General features: G+C 39.0%; 1 pseudogene; it reads left to right on the top strand.

The window, feature by feature from the left end:
• Positions 1-3,711: 3,711 nt before the first annotated feature.
• Positions 3,712-21,291, top strand: LOC117528087 (annotated as a pseudogene).
• The last annotated feature ends 1,662 nt before the right edge of the window (positions 21,292-22,953 follow it).

Here is a 22,953-nt window from a genome sequence, read left to right as displayed (position 1 = left end):
GCAGGCATCCATTTCAAAATGAGCAAATATTTGCACAAAACAATCAAGTTTATCAGTTTGAACATTAAATATCTTGTCTTTGTGGTGTATTCAATTGAACATAGGTTGAAGAGGATTTGCAAATCATTGTATTCTGTTTTTATTTACATTTTACACAACGTCCCAACTTCACTGGAAATGGGGTTGTAAATACAGAAACAAATAGAAAGACACAAAAAACAGCATCATACGAACAGACAGGCAGCTGGATTTTGTGATATATATGTTTACGTTTAGACACCCATTACATCAGTTTGAGCACTTTTACTCGTTCTCAAACATCAGCACTTTTCATCAGGAGCGTAGCACCAAATTCTGGGCCCTAGGTACTAGCCATATTGAAGACCCCCCCCCCCGTTATGTTCTTTTTTATTAACTCAAACACCAAATTTCTAATGCGTAGTCAAACCAGGTGTAAATCATGTATACCTTAGATCACACCTTGGAGTCAGAACCCTTTTAAAGTTGGGGGAACAATACTGAGTTGGGGGGTCTGGGGGACCAAATTGCACCATTTTCTAGAACAATGGTGCAAGTTGGTGCATTCCTGTGCATTTTAACAGACGGGAATGCACCAAATTGCACCATTGTTCTAGAAAATGGTGCAATTTGGTCCCCCAGACGCCCCCCCCCAAATCAATATAGCCTAGCTTTCAAGCTCACCTCTCTTTTCAAAGAATTTGGTTAGCAGCTGCTTTCCCTCATTTAGTTTTCTTCCCTGTCCTTTTTTCGCTTCTTTTTTGAATCCAGACTTTGATTTTTTTAGGAAAGACATGTTTATTTCAGCCTAAACACTAGTGCTGCAACTAACGATTATCTTACTAATCAGTTCATCGGTCGATTAATTTTGGTTAATCGTTTTGTTTTTTTTACTACATGTGAGTTTTTGCCATATTTCTTTAAGTGAGTTATTATTAAAAGGCCTTTGTCACACAACATCAATGTTTGACCTTGTAACAAAGTTATGTTATATGTTCATCAAAAACATACTGGAGTAGTGTTTTGTTTTATTTTGCACATGTACATCACTGACACACCACAAGAGATTTCCATCAGGTTTAAATGCCTACAGCAACTATCTCAACCACTGACAACATATTATAGCAAGAGTCCACAAAAGTATTTTAAAGGCCTGACTGAAGTGTAATATGTTATATTTAATAAGATATTTTCATGAAAAAAGACACATATGCAGTTTACTGCATTTTATTTTTTTTCTTGTGTAAAAACACAGCTTAGATGTGGTTTGCCCGAAACAAATTGTCATTAAACTTAATAAAACAGGGATGAAATGGAGGTTTAAGAGTTACTAGGTGTTCACAGGAAACAGTTATTTCTATATTATTTATGTTTCTCTAAATATTGTGGCATTATTAGTTATTATGACTATTATTGTTGTTGTTTCTATTATTATTATTATTATTGATATAAATACAAATAAATGAATAAAATATTACAATCTGTAATACATTTGACTCTTTTACGACAACAAACGCTGAGCCATGAATTATTATACAGAAAACAAATGTGCTGACAGCTGCAACAGCTTAATGCTAACTTCAGCATTGAAAAGCCATAGACATGCTAATGCGTTAGCATCATTCCCGTTTTTAAGTTATAAAATACATCTATCAACTGTTTCAGAAGACCATAACAGGTCAGATTAACATAAAAAGGTAAATGTTACTCACAGACATATGTTCTTTGGGGTTTTAGTGGGGAACAATTAAGATTAAGCGAAATAAAACACTGAATCAACAAAGCAGTGATTCGCAGATCGATGGGGGGGGTTCTGTCGCCTGTGCGCCTGGACTAAACCATTGTACAACTGTGCAGGGGTGGAAGGGCACTCAGAGATCTTTCAATATTATTGTTAGAGCAGAATTATGTTTTGCAACATTTATACACATTCTAATTATATTCTTTTACAACATGAATTGTATGAACTGAGGAAAGCAGATGGCAGTCTGGACATCTCAACATGTAAGTCCCTTTTCTCTTAATAAAATATCAAATGACAAGTATCTATTATAGGCGCTATATAAAACAAATAATGAATGTTTTTTTCATTTGTGCAATGGAAAGAATATTTCATAGCATTGCACTCAAACATGCATTATTTGTATATTAGAACATTCCCATTTTCTCACCCAAGTCTCCAAATTCAAAACATCCACTACAGTAGGTCTAGCGGCCACCAAGGTCAACACTGTTTGTCATACTTAGATTAAAAAACAAAAACAAACAAAAGACCCACGGCAATCATGTATGTGTGAATTGCATTGATTAAATTTATTTGTAGGTCACTTTTTTAATGCTCCGAGTGGTTGTCTGGAATGGATCTAAAGAGTCCTGACTGAATCGGAGTTGGTATTTCATGTTTGTGGTGATATTGTGACAAACTCAAAGGTCTGTAGATATCCTGTCTGTAGCCAAATGTGAAAGCATTTAATATTTTTGTAAATATAGTATATTATGATACAGATCGATTTTCCAGTCAGTAAAATGCAAGAAGATGTCTTTATTATCCACCAGGGGGCAGTGTTCTCTACCAAATGCACCTGTTTATTTACTGAATTCTGACTTGGAAAAAAAATACCCATGTTGTGGTTTGCACTGTCAAAGATTTCAACATAAAAAAGCAGTTTGCAAAGAATGAGGATTTGGTTTCATTTTCTTCAGCAATATTTGAGCTTCATGGAAGCAGAAATGTGAAACCTTTTTTCTCTCTCTCTTTGTTTTTACAGTAACTCATTTGCATGTAATATGTTCACAGCCCCTCGTGGCACGGGGCCAGGCAGACAACCAATTTACATAAAACTTTAATTTCTATGAACTTATCAGATGCTTCTAGCCAAGCTTAATTAAATTTTCCTCTGTTAGTTTTCCTTGATTTCAAGACGTGTGCTGCAACTTGTGTCCTAACTGTGTTTGTCTAAAACACAATTCAAAGCCAAGTATATCTTTATTTGAGGCCATTCTTATGATTTTATTTTATTTATTTATTTATTCATTTTTGCTGGCTTTCACAGGAAAAAAAGATCAAAGGAATCCTACAGTTCATTAAAGGATTAGATTTAAGAAAAATATTTTGAAACAATTTCTTGAAACTTTTTTCCTCCCCTCATGTTCATTTAGGGTTGTCACAGAAGATGATCCATCTACAGGACAGACATACATATTTATAATCTGCATATTAATTTAAAGGGTTTTTATTATTATTATTATTACGTGTTTTGTTTTTAAATGCTGGATGTCTACAAGGAGAAAAAATGTTTGTGATTTGATGGTGGAAGGAAACTAGAGTATTTGGAGGAAATCCACACAAACACAGACAGAACATACAAACTCCACACAGAAGGCAGCTGGGTGTTGGTGGAGTAGTGGTTGAACTCAGGACCTTCATCCTGTGAGGCAGAGTGCTAATTACTGCAACGCCATCTTGTCTTGTAGAATTATTCAAAAATGTGGTTGGTGTGCAGCGGCATAATGAAAGCAGGACCAGTTAAATTTTAGTGCAGAAATGGTACAAGAGGCAGCATAAAAGACAGTAACCAGGTATAAAGATCAGCAATAAGGATCTGTTTTGAAAGATGAGGATCAAAGAGCAGCAGTTAGCATTAAAGGTTAGCATTAGGAAGAAAGATCAGTTGTCAGGATCAAAGAGCAGCGATGAGCATGAAAGGTAAGTATTAGCATAATAAAACTAGAAGCACTCAGAGAGTGCAAACCTCCGCCAAGGTCATAGGGTCACTGACCCTAAAGAGATTCCCTCCTTGGCACAGTGATCTATTCAACAATTCAGTGTTACAACCAAAACTATGATACATACACTTTTCTTTCCTGTATATTTGACATCCTTGACCATGAAAACATACCACTAGAACTTGGAATCACTTTATGTCTTTATTAGTTCAAAAGTTATTGTATACGAGGTCTGTCCAAAAAGTAATCATCTGTGATTGCATCAGCCAAGCTTGAACCTTCGTGCGCATGCATGAGTTTTTTCACACCTGTCGGTTGCGTCATTTGCCTGTGAGCAGGCTTTGTGTGAGCACTGGTCCTCCCTCCTCATCGGATTTTCATTGTGAGGGAAATGTCTGAATGGCTGGGAGCAGCGGTGCATCAAATTTTTCCAGAAACTGTGAGAGACAGCCAGGTGGAAACCATTTGGAAAATTCAGATGGCTTTCGGTGAAGATCTTATGGGGACCACACAGATTAAGGACCATTACAACTGGATTAAAGACGGCGCACAATGGCGGAGGGCGCGCCGCGCTCCGAGCGGCGATCGACAGGCTGAAACAACCAGATCATTTCCAAACTGAATGCTGTGCTGATCCGGGATGTCGTCTGACTAGCAGAGAAATGGCAAGATGCACATTCCACTGTTAAAGGAGATTTTGTCATGAAAACAGGAGCGGAGGAATTCGCCACGGAGCCGCTAATGGCACGGAACGAAAGCACCTCCGTGTTGGTCTCACAGGACATGTGACATGCTCAGCTCTTCGACAATTTCTCGGATACTCACTCGACTGAAAAGCCACCCAAAGCCGTCTGAATCTTCCGAATGGTGGAAGAGCTGGGCATGTCCCGTGAGACTTCCAACACGGAGGTGCTTTCGTTCCGCGCCATCAGTGGCTCCGTCCTGACGCACGAATTCCGCCGCACGTCTTTCATTAAAATCTCCTGTAACAGTGGAATGTGGAGGAAAAGTGCTATGTGCACCTCGTATAGTATAGTCATATAGTAATTCCTGTCAACATATACATATTGTAATGTCAGAAAAGGTCATTACTGTTCTCTAAATCATTTTTTATTCTGGTGGACACAGTGGATCTACTGATGTTTAGTTGGACCCTTTGTCCAGCCTCCCTCATGCTCATACCATAGGCAAGAACATGGTCAATCACAGTAGGTCTGATTTCATCAGATATTACTGTTCTGTATCTTCGTTGACCACTTCAACCACCTCTCACACAAACTCCTCCTCTCAGATTTCTATCCATTGTCGTGCCTCACAAACCAGTGCTCTCTGAACTGCCTATATATATGAAGAGTTCAGATGCAAAACCCAGTATCTCCAAAACCATAAAGTTTAGTTGAGGCCAGCATGTACTTGGTTGTCAAGGGGACCATCAGTGTGCAAAATATGAAAGAATTTGAACAAACTGTTTTCATTTTATTGATGAAAGTCTGTGCATTTCCTCATATGGTTTCCTTTAAATCTTCATTTTCACCTGCATTTTTCGCCATTAAAAAAAGAGAAAAAAGTACTTACTGGATTTTGCATCTGAACTCTTCCCTCACATCATTGGTCACAAATGTGATCAATTTCGAGTTGTTGTGTTCAACCGCTGACACCAGTGCTTTAACTGTTTGACTTTTGCCACCTGTGCTCACCATTACGCAACACAGGTGCATCACAATGAAAACATGTTGGCAAGTTGTGTCTCAACAGGTGAAAAGTGCTTATGATTTTGCCCAAAGAATGACTGATTCGAAGTTTTACAAGATTTTACAGGAGGTTCAGGCAACTGAGCATTTGGTTCAGACAACAGGGTTTAGTGTTTTAGCAAATGAGAAAAATTGAAGAATCGCATAATCTGTGGCTGTCTTTGGAAAACAGCATGCATAATGTATAAAAGGATACAACAGAACGTACCAGATCATCCAACAATCGAATGGTTTTTTAAAGACGTGAATATGATTTTAAATGGATTTACAGCACAGTACAAAAACTGTTTGGACAATTTTGGGTGTGGGGGCAATAACATTTCCTTTCTATTAACATTTTTGGGTTCTTGCATTCCGATGTGTGACTCACTGGGAAACGATACTAATTTCACTTTGATCATTTGCAGGAGGTTATGAAATCTATCTCCAGTTTGTCCCTACATGCTCTTCCTTTAATCTGCCTGAGAAGGAGCTGACTGACAGAGCACTTCCATCTCACTGGTTATGTAAGAGTCAAATTAAAATCACACTTTGACCAGGAATGCAACCACCTCTTAATTGTTAGGAGAGAACAGGAGGTGAGGCAGTGGACTGCAGTGTTAATATGCAACTGAAATATATGACTCGTTGCAAATATAAACATGTCATCCCAGCCATCACTGGGACTATTTACATGGTAATGAATCATCTTCTCAGTGTTGATGCCAAAACAAATATAACATGAATTAGGTAATGGGATAGCCAATACAGGAAGGACTGATGGAGGGGTTTTTTCCCTGTTTGGCAAAACGTGCTGGAGAGATTGCAGTGCAGAAAGTATTCACAGCACTTCACGTTCTCCACATTTTGTTATGTTACAGCCTTATTCCAAAATGGAGTAAATTAATTTTTCCCCTCAAAATTCTACTCACCACACCCCATAATGACAACATGAAAAAACATTGTTTTTTTGTGGAAATGTATTAAAAAAAAAGCAAAGAAATGACGTATACATAAGTATTCACAGCATTTCCTCAATACTTTGTTGATGCACCTTTGGCAGCAATTACAGCCTCAAGTCTTCGAATATGATGCCACAAGCTTGGTGCACCTATCTTTGGGCAGTTTTGTCCATTCCTCTTTGCAGCACCTCTGAAGTTCCATCAGGTTGGATGGGGAGTGTCAGCACAGCCATTTTCAGATCTGTCCAGAGATGTTCAATCAGATTCAGGTCTGGGCTCTGGCTGGGCCACTCAAGGTCATTCACAGAGTTGTCCTGAAGCCACTCCTTTGATATCTTGGCTGTGTCCTTGGGGTTATTATCCTGCTGAAAGGAGAACCGTCAACCAGTCTGTAGTCAAGATTGCTCTGGAACAGGTTTTCTTCCAGGATGTCTTCGTTCATTGCTGCATTCATCTTTCCCTCAATCCTTACTAGTCTCCCAGTTCCTGCCATTGAAAAACATCCCCACAGCATGATACTGTCATTAACATGCTTCACTGCAGGGATGGTGCCTGGTTTCCTCAATACATGACACCTGGCATTCACACCAAAGAGTTCAATCTTTGTCTCATCAGACCAGAGAATTTTGTATCTCATGGGCTGAGAGTCCTTCAGGTGCCTTTTGGCAAATCCTGGTGGCCTGCCATGTGCCTTTTACTAAGGAGTGGCTTCTGTCTGGCCACTCTACCATACAGGCCTGGTGGAGATAGTTGTTCTCCTCTCTCAACAGGAATGCTGGAGCTCTGACAGAGTCACCATCGGGTTCTTGGTCACCTCCCTGATTAAAGCCCTTCTTCCCCAATCGCTCAGTTTAGACAGGTGGCCAGTTCTCGGAGGGTCCTGGTGGATTCAAACTTTTACAGATGATGGAGGCCACTGTGCTGTGTTTGGGACCTTCAACACAGCAGAAATATTTCTGTATGCTTACCCAGATTTGTACATTGACTTCATGCTTGGTTTGTGTTCTAACATAAAATGTCAACTGTGGGACCTTATATGTAGACAGGTGTGTGTCTTTCCAAATCATGTCCAATCAACTGAATTTACCCCAGGTGGACTCCAGTTAAGCTGTAGAAACATCTCAAGGATGATCAGTGGAAACAGGATGCACCTGAGCTCAATTTAAAGCTTCATGGCAAAGGCTGTGAATACTTACGTACACGTGAGGACTTAGTTTTTTTAATTTTTAATAAATTTGCAGAAATCTGCAGCCGGTCTGCTCTGTGTCAGCCTGATCCCGTCAGATCTCAGAAGCTAAGCAGAGCAGGATCTGGTTAGTACTTGGATGGGAGAACTCTTTGGAACACCAGCGGCTGTGTGTGTTTCTCCAGGTAAAACTGGAGTTGCGTCAGGAAGAACATCCGGCGTAAAACTTGTGCCAATTACCAATGCAGATCTGGCTGTATCTGCTGTGGCGGCCCGAAGAAAACCGGAAACAGTCGAATGGTCAAAACAAATAAATTTGCTAATATCTAAAAAGGAAAAAAACAAACCCTTTTCACATTGTCATTATGGGGTGTTGTGTGTAGAAGTTTGAGGAAAATAATGAAGATCATCCATTTTGGAATAAGGCTGTAACATAAAAAAGTAAAGCACTGTGAATACTTTCTGGATGCACTGTAACATGTTCTGACTGTGAAACATTTTTCACAAAAACATTAACTGTCTTAAAGCTAGCGGAGCTAAATTTAGCACAAGCTCATTGGTTTGTTAGTGGTTTCCAAAGATAGCTGAAAAGCTAATCCACAAACAAAAAAGTTAGCTGTGGTAATTAGCTGTTTGTCAATTTGCTGAACTGTGACATGTTCATTTTTGTTGATGATGTTTGCTTTCTAACCATTCAGCAGCACATCTGCATTATGTATTTGGATGCTAAATTCTTCTTTAAATCCGCTTTCATATCCAGACACAACAAACCAGTGACCACAAGGATAGGTAACAGCTAGCCGTGTGTGGAAAAAGTGTTTGGCAGCTTTTTCCTGATTTTCTTCTCTTTCACTTACTGCTTGTTTGTTCTTTTCCTAATTTGCTCAAATTACCTGGGTTGTCATGAAATGGAAATAAAATTATAATAATTTTTACCATGAAGTGGCACCTCTTGTCTCTGGTGGAACACAGTTCATTGGCATTTACTGTAAGTCTGATGAAAGTCATTAAATATTTTAGAGGAAACAGATGGCCTGCACTGAGGTAATAATACTTGTAGTCTGTGGTGATGGAGCAGTTCCAGTCACGTTGCTGAATACTATTATCCGCTGTTCTCCAGCACTAATGTCTATATTTGATGTGTTTGTGGTGGCTGAATTATGGTCATATCTGCACCCTCAACAAGCTAATGTAGATAGAGCAGACGGAGTAAACATTGTGATGCTAACCGAGGGTAGTTTAAGGTTGGTAGAAAAGGTTGCATTTGGTGCATTCTGATTCACTGTTATCATTTGGGTACTTTTTACTGGTTTGTATGGGTGTTCATATAGAAATATTGATATGTGACCTTCCTGTTGTTGAGTACCACCTAGATATTTAGGTGTTCCATCCTACATCAAACCATTTGTAGATCTCTAAGGACCCCTTCACACACAGTGCGAATATGTACAACTCAGGGCAACTCCCGAAGGAGCAGCTCGTATGAACGCACCACGAAACATCGCGCTGGGCAGGTGTGCACGATGTCGGTGCGACGGTTCATGCACGCAGGAACACAGTGCCTACAGCTGCACAATGTGGTTACACGTCGTGCAGCTGCTGTGAAGAAAATGTTTTTTAAAAATTTTAAAAATACATGTTGTAATGGTTTTGTGCACGGGAACACAGTGCGAGCAGCAGTGCGATGTGCAACCACATCGCACTGCAGCTGTGAAAATAAATAAATACAAATACATGTCACTCATGGGATTTGAACCCGCACTTTCCACAAGCTCTGATTGCCAGTCAGAAACTTTACCAGTGAGCTACCATCACTGGCCTGTGCAAGGTGCAGGAAAATGCCTGATATCAAAGAAGGACGTATTTAAAAAAATACCACACACCATATAAAAACTGCATTATGTTGATTCCCTCTTATCAAGCGGGCAATACAAATATGATCGGTCTGTTCCTCTGTAGATGACCCATGGTCACAGATGTACAGTCATGAAATGACATGAATGAGAAGCAGTTTTTTCTCATCATGTCCACATCTGCTGGTGCATTTCCAGCCGTGCATGTCCTGCCCAACACTCGTGTCTTTTGGACGGCGCAACGCAGGACAGACACCGCATCATGTGGAACAGAGCTCACGTGGGTGACGTGATATTCAGATCGCCCGCTGCGTGTTATGATCTGACAGTCTGTTTCACCTGCGGTAGCCTGTCAATGTGCATGGTGTGTGCGCGCTCCCTGCAGCCCATTGCAACAGTGATGTATGATTTTATGTCTGTCCATGTGAGGACAGCAAGCAGACACACGCATGTCACAGTTGACAGTTGTTAGTTCATGTCCTTACAAGCACTGTAGTGTTCCCCAGCCATGACGTCCAGAACACAGATCTAAACAGCCGCCTTGTCGGCAGACACACCCCTTGTCAGTTCAATGCACGCCAACGTGTCACTGTGTCTGTTTGCAAAGTCGCACTCGTGGGGCACTTAGACAAATTTCACATCCACAACAGTGATCGCTGACTGTTGGTGCTAATAGTGGGAATGGCCACACATTTTCTAAGTGCCAAAACAAGCATGTTAGACGTTCGTGCGTGTCACCTGGAATTGGCCGACACCTGCCATGAGGGGTTTGATGGGCTCACACAGTGCACACTCTGTCTTTCAGCCGTTGGAGTGCACAAATAGTTGTAACAACAGGTGTTGTGGCATTAGAAGCAGCTACGATTCTACATGTTTTGCATGATCTTGCTCATGTGCACTTTATGTGCAAATCGAAAATGTGTGAAGGGGTCATAAGAAATGACTGGTTCTGTGCATAGCACCTGAATGTTATTGCATGTGCTTGGCATATAACTGTTACAGTATGATTAAATCATGTGCATCAGAAAAATAATCAAATAATTTGGCCAGCACAAACGGCCAAGACATTCATTGGCTTTTTCCCGTTCTTTGACATTGTACTGTCTCTGTTTTTGCAAATATTCAGATGGCCGTCCTCTGTATATGCTGCGTCTTGGGCAAATGGACACAAAAGGTTTGGTTCGAGCGCTCGGAGAAGAAGTCCTACTGAGACAGGTACAATATGTGTGCAAGGGTAAATAATCTTTGTGATTTTATATTCCCGTTCCATCCAGCATGTAACAGTTGCAAGTATATTTATCATGAGCTTGTCAGGAAGAGTCTGCTTTCAATATCAAGGTCATGACAATCACATCAGGTGAACAGTGCAAAAATGAAAAACCTTTCGGTCTGGTAACCCATTTTTGATCAAATTCAGAAAAAAGGAAAAAGAATCATTTTTAAAATCCATGTAATTTAAACCTGACTTTCCAAGAAAGAAAGGGGAGGTGATGGTCTTAGAGAAAGGTGGCCTTCAGGGTGTCTTTGTGTACTTTCTTTGACAACGATTTGCTCTTGACAGATTTTTTTCTGCAATTAGCAGGAATAAGCTCAATGGAATCAGTAAATCAGTAAATGAGTCAGCAAAATCTCAGTAATTACCGCAATAAAAATGACAACATATTCAGATCTGAATTTTAATTTTTGATAGATACAGAACCACTGAACTTCGTATCAGAATCTGCAGTTATTCTTTCATATATTAGTTTACATAAGAAAGCTGGCACAGCATGATGCGTCTGGCCTCCACATTTGATGCAACTTGGGGATTAAAGACCTTATCTGGTGATCTGGGTCAGATTATTAAATGGTCCTGTCGGCTGATTGGTGAGTCGCAGCTGAGTTTAGAGTCCCTGTGCACCAAACAATTACAGCGGATAGCCAGCTGCATCACTAGTGATAACTCCCACCCTCTGGCTAATGAATTTCAGCTCCTACCTTCTGGTCATAGGTTCAAAGTCCCAAGGTGTAGGACAAAACGCTACAGGAGTAGTTTTGTTAAAGCGGCAATTATGCATTTGAACAAATCTTAGCAGGGTTTCCACATATTTATATTTATTATTTGCCTTTTGCACATCAATTTTTATGCTGGCCATCTTTTAGTGGTTTCTCCTGATGGTTGTTTTAGTGGTTTAGTAAGCTCGTGAGTGCCGGGTGTCACTGACTGAACGGTCCCCCTAAAAATTGGTCCCCCCTGATGACGCGGTTCACGGATTATCACCCTCGTTTATGCTTCAAACTGCACCCAGTCATCATCTATCTCAGCAACAGATACCTGAAGCTTTAGTACAACAATCATTTCCACATAAATTCAGCATTATTTCATCATAAAAGGCAGCGGAAGTGATCAGCAGTGGTGGGCACAGAAAACCAAAAAATTAACTTCGATAACAGATAATCAGATAACTGAAAAGTTATCTTCGATAAAGATAAAACAATAAACCACCCAAAAATTTATCGGAATTTACAGATAACCAATAACAGAATTCTAATATCTGTGGCACATTTACAACTACTAACAAAACAAATTTAATAGCTTCTAATATATTAAAAATAACAACAGACCCAAACAATAAGACCATACTTTTTCTTTCAACATTCAGCCCCTGCTGGAAGCTCTTGTTTATTACAGCCCTCCCAGCACAGAAACATTCTAAAAGCTACAAGCAGCATCCAACCGTTCGCACTGTACCTGTGCAAACACTGCAGAGCTGTCTTGTAATAATGTTATTATTATTATTATTATTATTATGCAGTGTTTTGTTTTTAACTTCATTTGTAAAAAAAATATCCATTTGCAAAGCAAAAATTTGATTTGACAATCATCTTTCTTTCCTTTCTTTCTTAATATTTATTTCATTCATTTAAAAGAAAAAAAACAGAAAAAACAGAAAATAAAGCATCACAATCACCAGAATGAAAAGGAGCAGAGAGAACAAAGTCCTTAGATCTGACATAACCGGGGTCAAAATAAATAGAACACTGCCATCTACTGGTCCCCAGACACTGCCATGAACACTACTGGCCAGTAGATGCTAGATGGCAGTAGAAATTCTAGATAATCCCTGTCTGTTCACATTTAAAATGCGTGGAATTTAACAAACGCAATTAAAAAAATAACGTCTATAAATGCAGAGAATATATCAAGAGAGTTTTAGGCACTAGAGTTTAATGCTGTTGTCCTTGGAGGCCTGAACAGAGTGTCTGAAAATGCATTTGTCCTTACATCATCTCACCTTACATCATCCTACCCATAATGCACTGCTGGGGCAGAGCATGTTGCTCACAAAACCTTAAAAATTAACACATTACTTTAAAACTAAACATATATCTGATATTTTTACTTTATACAACTTCAGACATGACAGTAATTTTAAAAGAACTTGTCCAAAATTAGTTTGGTTAAAATTTGAACCATAAGTTAAAGATGTATGCCTCTGGATGACTTGGGTCATAGTACCAACATATAAGTATGGTGTTCAAAGAAATGGGTATTTTTCTTTTTGTGGCTGTTTTTCTGTTGTTTGCAGAGGATTGAAATGCTTTTTATGCAAGTAATTCTTTTCTGTATGCAAAGGTTATAACTGTGTCTGTTAAATAACTTTTAATAGGTGGGTGCTAAACTAATTTTAAAAAGTCTTGTTGCTGTTCAGCATTGTTTATTGGTTTAAATGTTATTGGACAAAAATTAATAGGAAGATAATTAGTCCAATGATGGTCTTTAAAGTTATCTTAGAAGATAATCAGATAATGAAAGTTATCTTCAATAATTATCTGTTTTTGGATTATCGGAACTGTGCCCACCACTGGTGATCAGAGCGCCGTGGCTACGCTAGCTGATGCGTTCACTGCGCGTTGGACATTCATAGCATCACAAAATTTCGCCTCGTTTCTGCTTAAAATTGACTTTAGAATGATTTAAGAGGGTTACCTTTATCATCTGATGGTTAATAATCCCATTAATCCATTTGAATTGCTTTGAGTGAAGAGACTCCATCTCAGACGTGTTGCTGTGGTCCAAAATGACGCATGCACAGATGCAAAAGGCAGACTGTTTTTTAGGGGTGGACCGTTATGTCTGCAACACTGGTTGTGTCTGTGTTATTGCATATGTTCTTTGTTAGTGTTTTTATTGTGCCTGACTAACATGGACGCCCTTTTCTATTTGCTCCAAGACAAATCTACCTACTGGTACAAATAAAGTCACTTGTACCTGAACCTTAGTGATTTTCCTATCAGGTCAGAGAATTGAAACCAATGACCTTCTAGCCTCAAGCCCACTTCTCTAACCTTTAGACTACCACTTCTCCAAATTCCTGTACTCGTTACATTAGATTGACTTCCTCTAGCAGAACTTCAGAATAAATAGACGACATGAACTTTTATCTGCTGTCGCATCAACGCAATGATGAGATAAAGACACAGATGTAAACAGCTGAGCAGGCAGCTGTCCAGTTACTTGTGGTACCTGAAAAGAGGGGAACCACACACAAAATATGATGTACTCCTATAATCCCAAATGAGAAAGAGCTGGGACGCTATAGAGAATGCAAGGGGGAGGGGGGAGGATCCGACAATGATTCTGACATTTCATTTCAGGCAGTATGAAAACAAGATATTTCACCTTTTGTCTGGTCAACTTCATTCCATTTGTTAATTCATATATCCATTCAAGTCTGCAGCACATTCTAAATAAGTTGGGACACTGAAGCATTTGCCACTTTGTAATGCTGCCATTCCTTCTCGCAACACTTAAAAGATTCTTTGATATTGAGGATACTAAGCAATGAAGCATTCCAGGTGGTATTTTACCCCATTCTTAACGCAAACATGTCAGTTGTGCAACAATACACGGTTGATTTTTCATTTCAAAATTCTTCACACGTTTTGTATTGGATACCGGCTAGGACCAGTCCAGCACCTGCAACCTCTTGTTTCACAGCAATGCCTTTTAATATGCACAGAGTGTGGTTTTGCATTGTTTTGTTTAAAAATGCATGGCTGTCCCTGGAAAAGATGTTGTCTTGCAGGCAGCATATGTTGCTGTATAATTTCAAAATACATTTCTGCATGAATGCTGCCATCATGGAAGTGTAAATTATCTTTGTTGTTAAAACAAGGAAAAAATTTAAACATCTTTTTGATCTTGAGCACATGGCATCCATTTCTTTTTCTTCTTCAAAAAACATCTTGAATATTGATTTGTCTGATCATGGTCCAACATTCATGCCTTAAGCCAAGAGGCACTGATGCCATTTCTGGACAAGGTTTAAATAAGGTTTCTTATATTGCATAAAGTTTTAAGTGGCATTTATGAAAGTAGCTCTGTATTTTCCCAAAGTAATCCCTTGCCCATGTGGTTATATCAGCTATTGATGAATGATGGTTCTTGATGCAGTGCTGTCTAATTGATCTTAGATAAGGCTTGCATCTTTGTCCTTCACAAACTGAAATTCCTTATATTCCTTGAATTGTTTAATGATATTTATGCACTGTAAAGAGAGAAATATGCAAATCCCTTCCAATCATTCTCTGAGGAACATTGTTTTTAAACATTTCAATAATTTCCTCAAGCATTTGTTGACAAACTAGAGATCCTTTGCCCATCTTTGCTCCTCAAAGACTCAGCCTTTTGTGGATACTGCTTTTGTGCCTAATCATGTTTACAGTCACTTGTTGACATCACATTTGTAACAAGAGCAATCAAAGATTTAGGATGTCTGCCAATCCGGATCTGGATCACCTCCAAAATTCAGTGGAGTCTTCCATGCCCTAATGTCTATTTGTGGTGCAAATTTGGTCAAAATCCTTGAAGTAGTTTTAACATAATTCTTCAAAGACTATATAAAGTGAAATCTTGATCCAGAATCTGGATTCGGATCCGGATCATCTCCACAATTTAATGGAGTTCTCCATGGCCTAATATGTATCCATGGTGAAAATTTCATGAGAATCTTTGAAGTACTTTTGACGTAATCCTTCAAAGACTATGTAAAATGAAACTTGATCCAGAATACAGATCCAGATCACCTCCAAAATTTAATGGATTCTTCCATGGCCTAATATGTTCCTGTGTTGAAAATTTCGTCAAAATTCGTGCAGTAGCTTAGACATAATCCTGCTAAAAGCAATCCTTAAAAGCCTGTATAGAGTGAAACTTGATCCAGAATCCGGATCCAGATCCATATCATCTCCAAAGTTTAATGGGTTTTTCCATTCCCTAATATGCATTTGTTGTGAAAATTTCATCAGTGCAGTAGCTTTGACTTAATCCTGCTAAGAAACAGACAGACAGACAAATAAATGCTGATGATATCATAATTTATTTATTTACTGTATGTTCTTACCTCATTACTAGCCCTAAATTAACCCCATCTAAACTTTTTTGTTGGCATGTTACAGGTCTTAAATAGAGGAATGAATGTATACGAGGTCTGTGAGAAAAGTAACGGACCTTATTATTTTTTTCAAAAACCATATGGATTTGAATCACGTGTGATTACATCAGACATGCTTGAACCCTCGTGGGCATGCAAGAGTTTTTTCACGCCTGTCGGTTACGTCATTCGCCTGTGGGCAGTCTTTGAGTGAGGAGTGGCCCACCCTCTCGTCGATTTTTTTCATTGTTTAGGAATGGCTCAGAGACTGCTGCTTTGTTTGATAAAAATTTTTTCAAAACCTGTAAGGCACAACTGAGTGGACACCATTCGATAAATTCAGCTGGTTTTCGGTAAAAATTTTAACGGCTGATGAGAGATTTTGGTCTGTAAGTGTTGCGTCATCGTCTCGCTGTTTCAAGCTGAAAACTTCCTAATTTCAGGCTCTGTAGACCCAAGACGTCGTGAGATAACAGAGAACTTTCAGAAGAATTCAGGATCAGGAGTTTATCCAGACATTCCACTGTTAAAGCAGATTTTGTAATGAAAGAACATGCGGGCAGATTTGCATGTCGGGCCAGACCCGACCGCGGGGGGTCGCCACAGGAAAAACACCTCCGTTGGAAACCTTAACGGACAAGTTGGAACATGCCCAGCTGTTAAACAATTTCTCAGATACTCACTTGTTGAAAGCCATCAAAAGCCGCCTGAATTTTACAAATGGTTTTCAACATGGAGGTGTTTTTCATGTCGCGGCGCAGACGGATTTGTCACGTCGTCACGGATCAGACTCGGCAAATTCGTCCGCACGTTCTTTCATTACAAAATCTCCTTTAACAGTGAAATGTCCAGGTAAACTCCTGATGCCGGCTTCTTCTGAAATTTCTCTGTTCTCTGACGATGTCCTGGGTGAACAGAGCTTTAAATTAGGATGTTTTCAGCTTGAAACAGCCAGACGGACACCACCTCCGACCGCGCCGCGCCGATCCGCTTTGTGGGCTGTGCTTAAAGTGAAAGAAACTCCACAATCTCTCATCAGCCGTTAAACTTTACACCGAAAACCAGCTGAATTTCTCGAATAGTGTCCACACAGATATCCCTCACTGGTCCTGAAAAAATTTGATAAAGCAACGCGTGCCATCTCCCTGCAGCTTCTCAGACAAAGAGATTCCGACGGGAGGGGGAGTCCACACCTCACTCAAAGCCTGCCCACAGGCGAATGACGTCACCGACAGGCATGACAAAACTCACGCATGCGCACGAGGGTTCAAGCTTGTCTGACGTTAAAAACATATGATTCAAATCCATTTATTTTTTGAAAAAAATAAAAAGGACCGCTTTTTTTTTATCACAGACCTCGTATTAACAAATGAAGTTGACCACACATACTAAAACATCTTGGATTCATCATATCTGCAATGAAATAGAAGTCCACGTAAATGTAAGAACTGCGACATTGCTGTTATATGTTTTTATTCTTTTTCTTTTTTCATTTCCATGCCATTCTGGTTTGGGATCAAAGTTTCTACATGGATTACTCAACTTTGATGTGGTTACTCTGAGCCACTGTTCATGATTTGTTTTCAGCTCTAACATATTGCAAGACTTAAAATAAGAATAGATGTTCAAATATTCATATATTGACGTAAGTGTGAATAAAGTCATAGCTATTTAATATCCCCTCTTGTATTAATGCTCATGTTTTGTGGCTGTGAACCAGGTCTTGTCCATCAATGAGGAAGGATTAAACCGTTGTGAGGAAAACACCAAAGTTTTGGTCAACCCATCGGTATGACTCCAGCACTTTGCAGCAGTGCAGCGCCACATGCTGGTGTGTAGTGATGCAGCGCGCATGTTATTGTGCCCGTCAGCTCTTGGACTTGTCTGGTGGATCTGGAGGGTCTTAACATGCGTCACCTGTGGAGACCAGGCATCAAGACACTCTTAAAATTATTGAGGTGGTGGAAGCAACTACCCAGAGACTCTGGACCGTCTGCTCATAGTGAGGGCACCGAGAATATTTCCAGTACTATGGACCCTGGTGAGCTCAATATGCTGCAGTTACACTGAGAATTACTGATTTAATTTTAAAGGTAACCCTCACAATGAGTTGGTAAAGTATGTCTACACTCAAAAAAATGGCTCATTGGATGAACTCAATTCAATTATGTGCAGGATTTCCATCTAATAAATATATGTAGTCCCAACTAAATTAAATTATCTTGCATGGATGTGCTTTATTTGAGTTGGGGCTACATATATTTATTAGATGGAAATCCTGCACATAATTGAATTGAGTTCATCCAATGCATCAGTTTTTGAGTGTAGGTGCACATCGATTGAATCTTAGTGTGACATTTGACCCCAGTGACCTTTACCTTCAACTAAATGATTGACCTCTGGCTGACCTTGGTTGAAAATAAAATCCCTTGACTTTGACCTTTGCCAAAATAATTCTTTAAGGGCAATTTGTGCATCAGTGTCCACTGATATACAAAGTTTGGTAGAAATCTGCAAAGGAGCAGCAAGCCAGTAAACACACGTGGCAGACATGACCTTCACTTCAATTCAATTATTTATACAGCACTAAATCACAACATAAGTGCCCCAATGCATATGTTACCCTGTAACATAACTAACATGGCACATGGTGCAAACTATTCCTTTTTAAATCCTTTTAACTCAACAAATAATTTGAATTTTTTTTTCCAAAATTAGAGCAACTTTAACAAACTAATATTGACCTTTGTCACCATTCTTGCTGTTTTTACCCCATAACTCCATAGCATTCAGTCATACATAGTCCCAAACTATACCTTTTTGGAATCTCTGTGATCAGACAAATAATGTGGTATAGTTTTCAATATGATTGGAGCATCTTTTAATTTTGGCCCCTGTGTAAATCTTCAACTGACCCCAACCTGGCTGCCTATTGAAAATTCCAGTGGACACCAGCCTTTTCAATAGGGTAATGTCTAAAGTGTATCTGTGCCAAATTTGGTGCTTGCATCCCCATTTGAAAGATTGTTTTCAGTCATACACTGCACTAATATGTAGCTGAAACTTCAACTGGTTGAGTGAACACATAATGTCTTGTTTCCAGGTTAGTCCCCTGATTGATGAAAACACCCGTAAGAAGTTCCTGGTTTATGCTGGAAATAATTACCAGGGTCCAGGGGGTCTGGTGGACTACATAGACAGGGAAGCTCATCCCTGACTTTTTAGGAGGGGACTGCATGGTGAGTTTTGTCCGGTTGGTGTTAATTTTGTGTTATGGTCATGCGTTTTTTCTCCAGATTAAATTTACTTCAAAATACACTTTGTGTGACTATTGTTTGTGTTCTCCAGTGTGATGTCCCTGAAGGTGGCATGGTCCCCAAATCTCTGTACAGGACAGCAGAGGAGCTGGAGAGTGAGGAGAACTGTCTGTTAACCGACACAATCTATAAGAGCGCCAGCATCTTCAAAGGAGCCCCATATGAGGTACAGCCTCAACTGTTCACCATCAACACGAATAAATCAGTTAAGGTTGTAGAAATTAAAATGCGTGTGGTCAGAATTATTGGCACCCCTGAATTTTGTGTGCACAATTCGAAATATGTTCAGTAACCAATACAGATTAACTGTAATTCTACAACTGGAATATTTATTAAAATGTCCAAAGCTATTGAAAAGCTTTCATATATAATAGTCAAAATACAGATGTAAATATTTTCTTTTTGTTGAATTTACAGTAGTAATCACTTTTACAGCCAGTTTTGTTTAGACCAGTCAGGGAATGAACACATGAACATTTCCACATCACTGAATATGTTTTGGATTTCTTTTCCAGCAATCATTAAGAAGCACAAACTGTATGGTAAATCTGCCTTGAATTGGCAGTTCCCAAAAACTGAATCCTGATGCAAGGAGACTTATGAGGAAAGCCACCAAGACACCCAGTCAGCTCTGAAGAACTTACAGTGTTCTGGTGCTGTGATTGGAGAAACTGTGTGTTGCATCATACAGGCTCATTGTGGAGTGGAACAACACTGAAAAAGAACCAACTTAAAACGTTGTTTCAATTGGTAACACCTGAATGAATTAAGTTGATTGAACTTAAGTTTGTAAGTTAGATTAACTCTAACTTACAAACTTAAGTTTAATCTGTTTTTACCCCACTGGCAACAATTGTTGCCAAAGTGTATCACTGTCATTTTGTACTCACAATAAAAAATCAAAATGTTACTAATGCAACTTTTTGCACTTGTAAAAAAACAAACAAACATGCATAAACGGGTTAAACAGCTTAATTAATTTAGATGTTACCAATTGAAACAAGTTGGTTCAATTAGTCTCTTTTTTCAGTGAAGGAAGGATTTTCTTTAAAAGAAGACATCACATGGGAGATTCCAGCCTACATAGATTTGACATGTTTTATATGTTAAAACAGCAGATGGTAGAGCCTTTTTAGCTTGCCCTTGCATAATGTGGAATAATTTGCAGACTGAAGTCGGACAGGTGAGCTCACTGAAGTCTTCAAAACTACAGTGAAGACTTTTCTGTTGGTCATTTTTTAGTCTTAATGTTTTATGTTAATTTTAATCTTAATATTTAAATTTTTAAATTTGCCACTTGAGAGAAGTTCCTGTTTATGTATTAAAAGGCTGCATTGTTGTGTGGTGGTTTATTTTATTTTAATGTGGGAAGTGCTTTGTAAATGTAATTGGAAAGTGATATATAAATTAATATTGTTTGGTTAAAATTCAGGGGTGCCAATAAATCTGTTCAGAACTGTATAATATGTGGATTAGGGTGCCACCAGCTGGAATAAATCCACATTGCAGTCTCTCAGAAAGGAGACTGTGTGAATATTGTGCTACTTTTATACACTGACTCACCAGCTTACATCCTCCTTCAGATGCTGATCAGGATCACAGAGGCCTCCTCTGTCATCACGTGGGACTTTGACGTCTCTAAAGGTAACGTGACCTTCAATATCTACCATTCCAAGAGGGCCCCTCAGCTTCTTGGAGCTCATTGCATTACGGCACTAGGGGGCGCTGGTGGACAGCTGATTGACAGGAGCTGGGTGCTGGGTCTGGACTACAGCATGGTGGAGACGGCCCTCACCTGCAGGGAGGGGGAGAGCATCCAGGTTGGAGAACACGTGGAAGTAGTTTTCACAAGTTTCAAGCTGCAGCCTTACATTGATTGTTCATGTCGGAGCAGGGCTCCCACATCACACGGTGGCCTGGATTCTACATCCTCCAGTGGTGCTTCCACAGTGCCCCGGCCTGCTCTGCCTCCAACTTGCCCCGGGTGGATGACGTGTTGGCCTCTCTGCAGGTCTCCTCCTACAAGTGCAAGATTATGTACTACACAGAAGTGCTGGCCTCCCATGACTTCAGGTCAGTGTAACTGGTCTGAGGTTTCACTCGGTTTGAATAGTATGAATGAATGAATGAATGAAAACTGTTTATTTCGAACATTTTGATACAACAACAATTACAAGATAGATCAGTAAAGACAACAACAAAAAAGTTCCTACTGTGTACCCAACATGTCCGAAAAGGGGTAGGGTGAAGCATCATCTTATTTATCCCTACCCCTTCTTCCCCACAACCAGTAATACCCTTTGCCACATATACACATAGATTCCTACACACCTAAACCGATATCAATATATATATATACATATATATACACATACACATACATATATACATACACACATCAACATACATACACATATACATACACATATATACACATATACATATATACACATATATATACACAAACATAAATATACACCTACACATACCTACTTACATACAAAATACTATATATTTACAAGCCGAAGCAAAAAACAAAAACACCCTAACCCTCACTACCCTTCCTCCTCCCTATACCCAGAAAAAAACATATTTTTGTACCGCTGTTTGAACTGGTTCATGCTTGGACATTGCTTGAGCCCCACTCCCAATCTGTTCCACATCCTCACCCCACAGACAGAAATACAGAAACCTTTTAATGTTGTTCGTGCCCACTGATGCTTTAAATTAAATTTCCCCCTCAGACTGTAATCCCCTGATCTGTTAAAAAACATATTTTTAATATTTGCTGGAAGTAAATTGTTTATTGCTTTATACACAATTTGTACTGTTTGAAAATGAACCAAGTCTGTGAATTTTAAGAATTTGGATTGTAAAAATAGTGGATTTGTATGATCTCTATAGCCAGTATTATGAATAATTCTTATAGCTCTTTTCTGCATTACTGATAGTGATTGTGTTGTACCTTTATAAGTATTACCCCATACCTCTGCACAGTACTGTAAATATGGTAAAACCAGTGAGCAGTAAAGAATGCGGAGTGAGTTGTGGTCCAGAATATGTTTCGCTTTGTTTAGAACTGAAATGCTTCTTGACAGTTTACTTGGTATATGTTTTATATGAGTCTTCCAGTTTATCTTATCATCTATTATCACCCCCAGAAACTTATTTTCATGTACCCTTTCAATATCTACCCCCTCGACTTGTAACTGAACCTGTTTGTCTGTATTACAATAGCCAAATAACATGTATTTTGTTTTACTTAAGTTTAATGATAATTTGTTTCTGTCAAAACCATATTTTCAATTTTCCCAGTCTTATACAGCGGCACAACCTTAGCTATTTTCATTTGATTGGGAAATTTACCGGTTTGAAATGATAAGTTACAGATGTATGTTAATGGTTCTACAATCCATTCAATGACCTGTTTTACCACCACCATATCAATTTCATTTAAATCGGTAGTTGTTTTATATTTACAATTATTCACAATGTCTATAATTTCATTTCCATCCACTGCTGTGAGGAACATTGAACAGGGATTTCTTTCTATGAGATTATTATCCCAATCCTCAGGTTGGGAATCGGGAATTTTTTCTGCCAAGCTTGGTCCAATATTTACAAAAAAATTATTAAAACCGTTGACTACCTCATCCTTATTTTCCTTCTTGACATTATTATCAATGAAATACTGAGGGTAACTGTTTTTTATTACCATTTTTGATAATCCTATTTAATATATCCC

Source organism: Thalassophryne amazonica, chromosome 16 (genome assembly GCF_902500255.1).
Source record: "Thalassophryne amazonica chromosome 16, fThaAma1.1, whole genome shotgun sequence".
In the NCBI taxonomy this organism is placed as follows: Eukaryota; Metazoa; Chordata; class Actinopteri; order Batrachoidiformes; family Batrachoididae; genus Thalassophryne; species Thalassophryne amazonica.
Note: the sequence above shows the minus strand (reverse complement) of the source record. Positions and strands in the feature narration are given on the sequence as shown.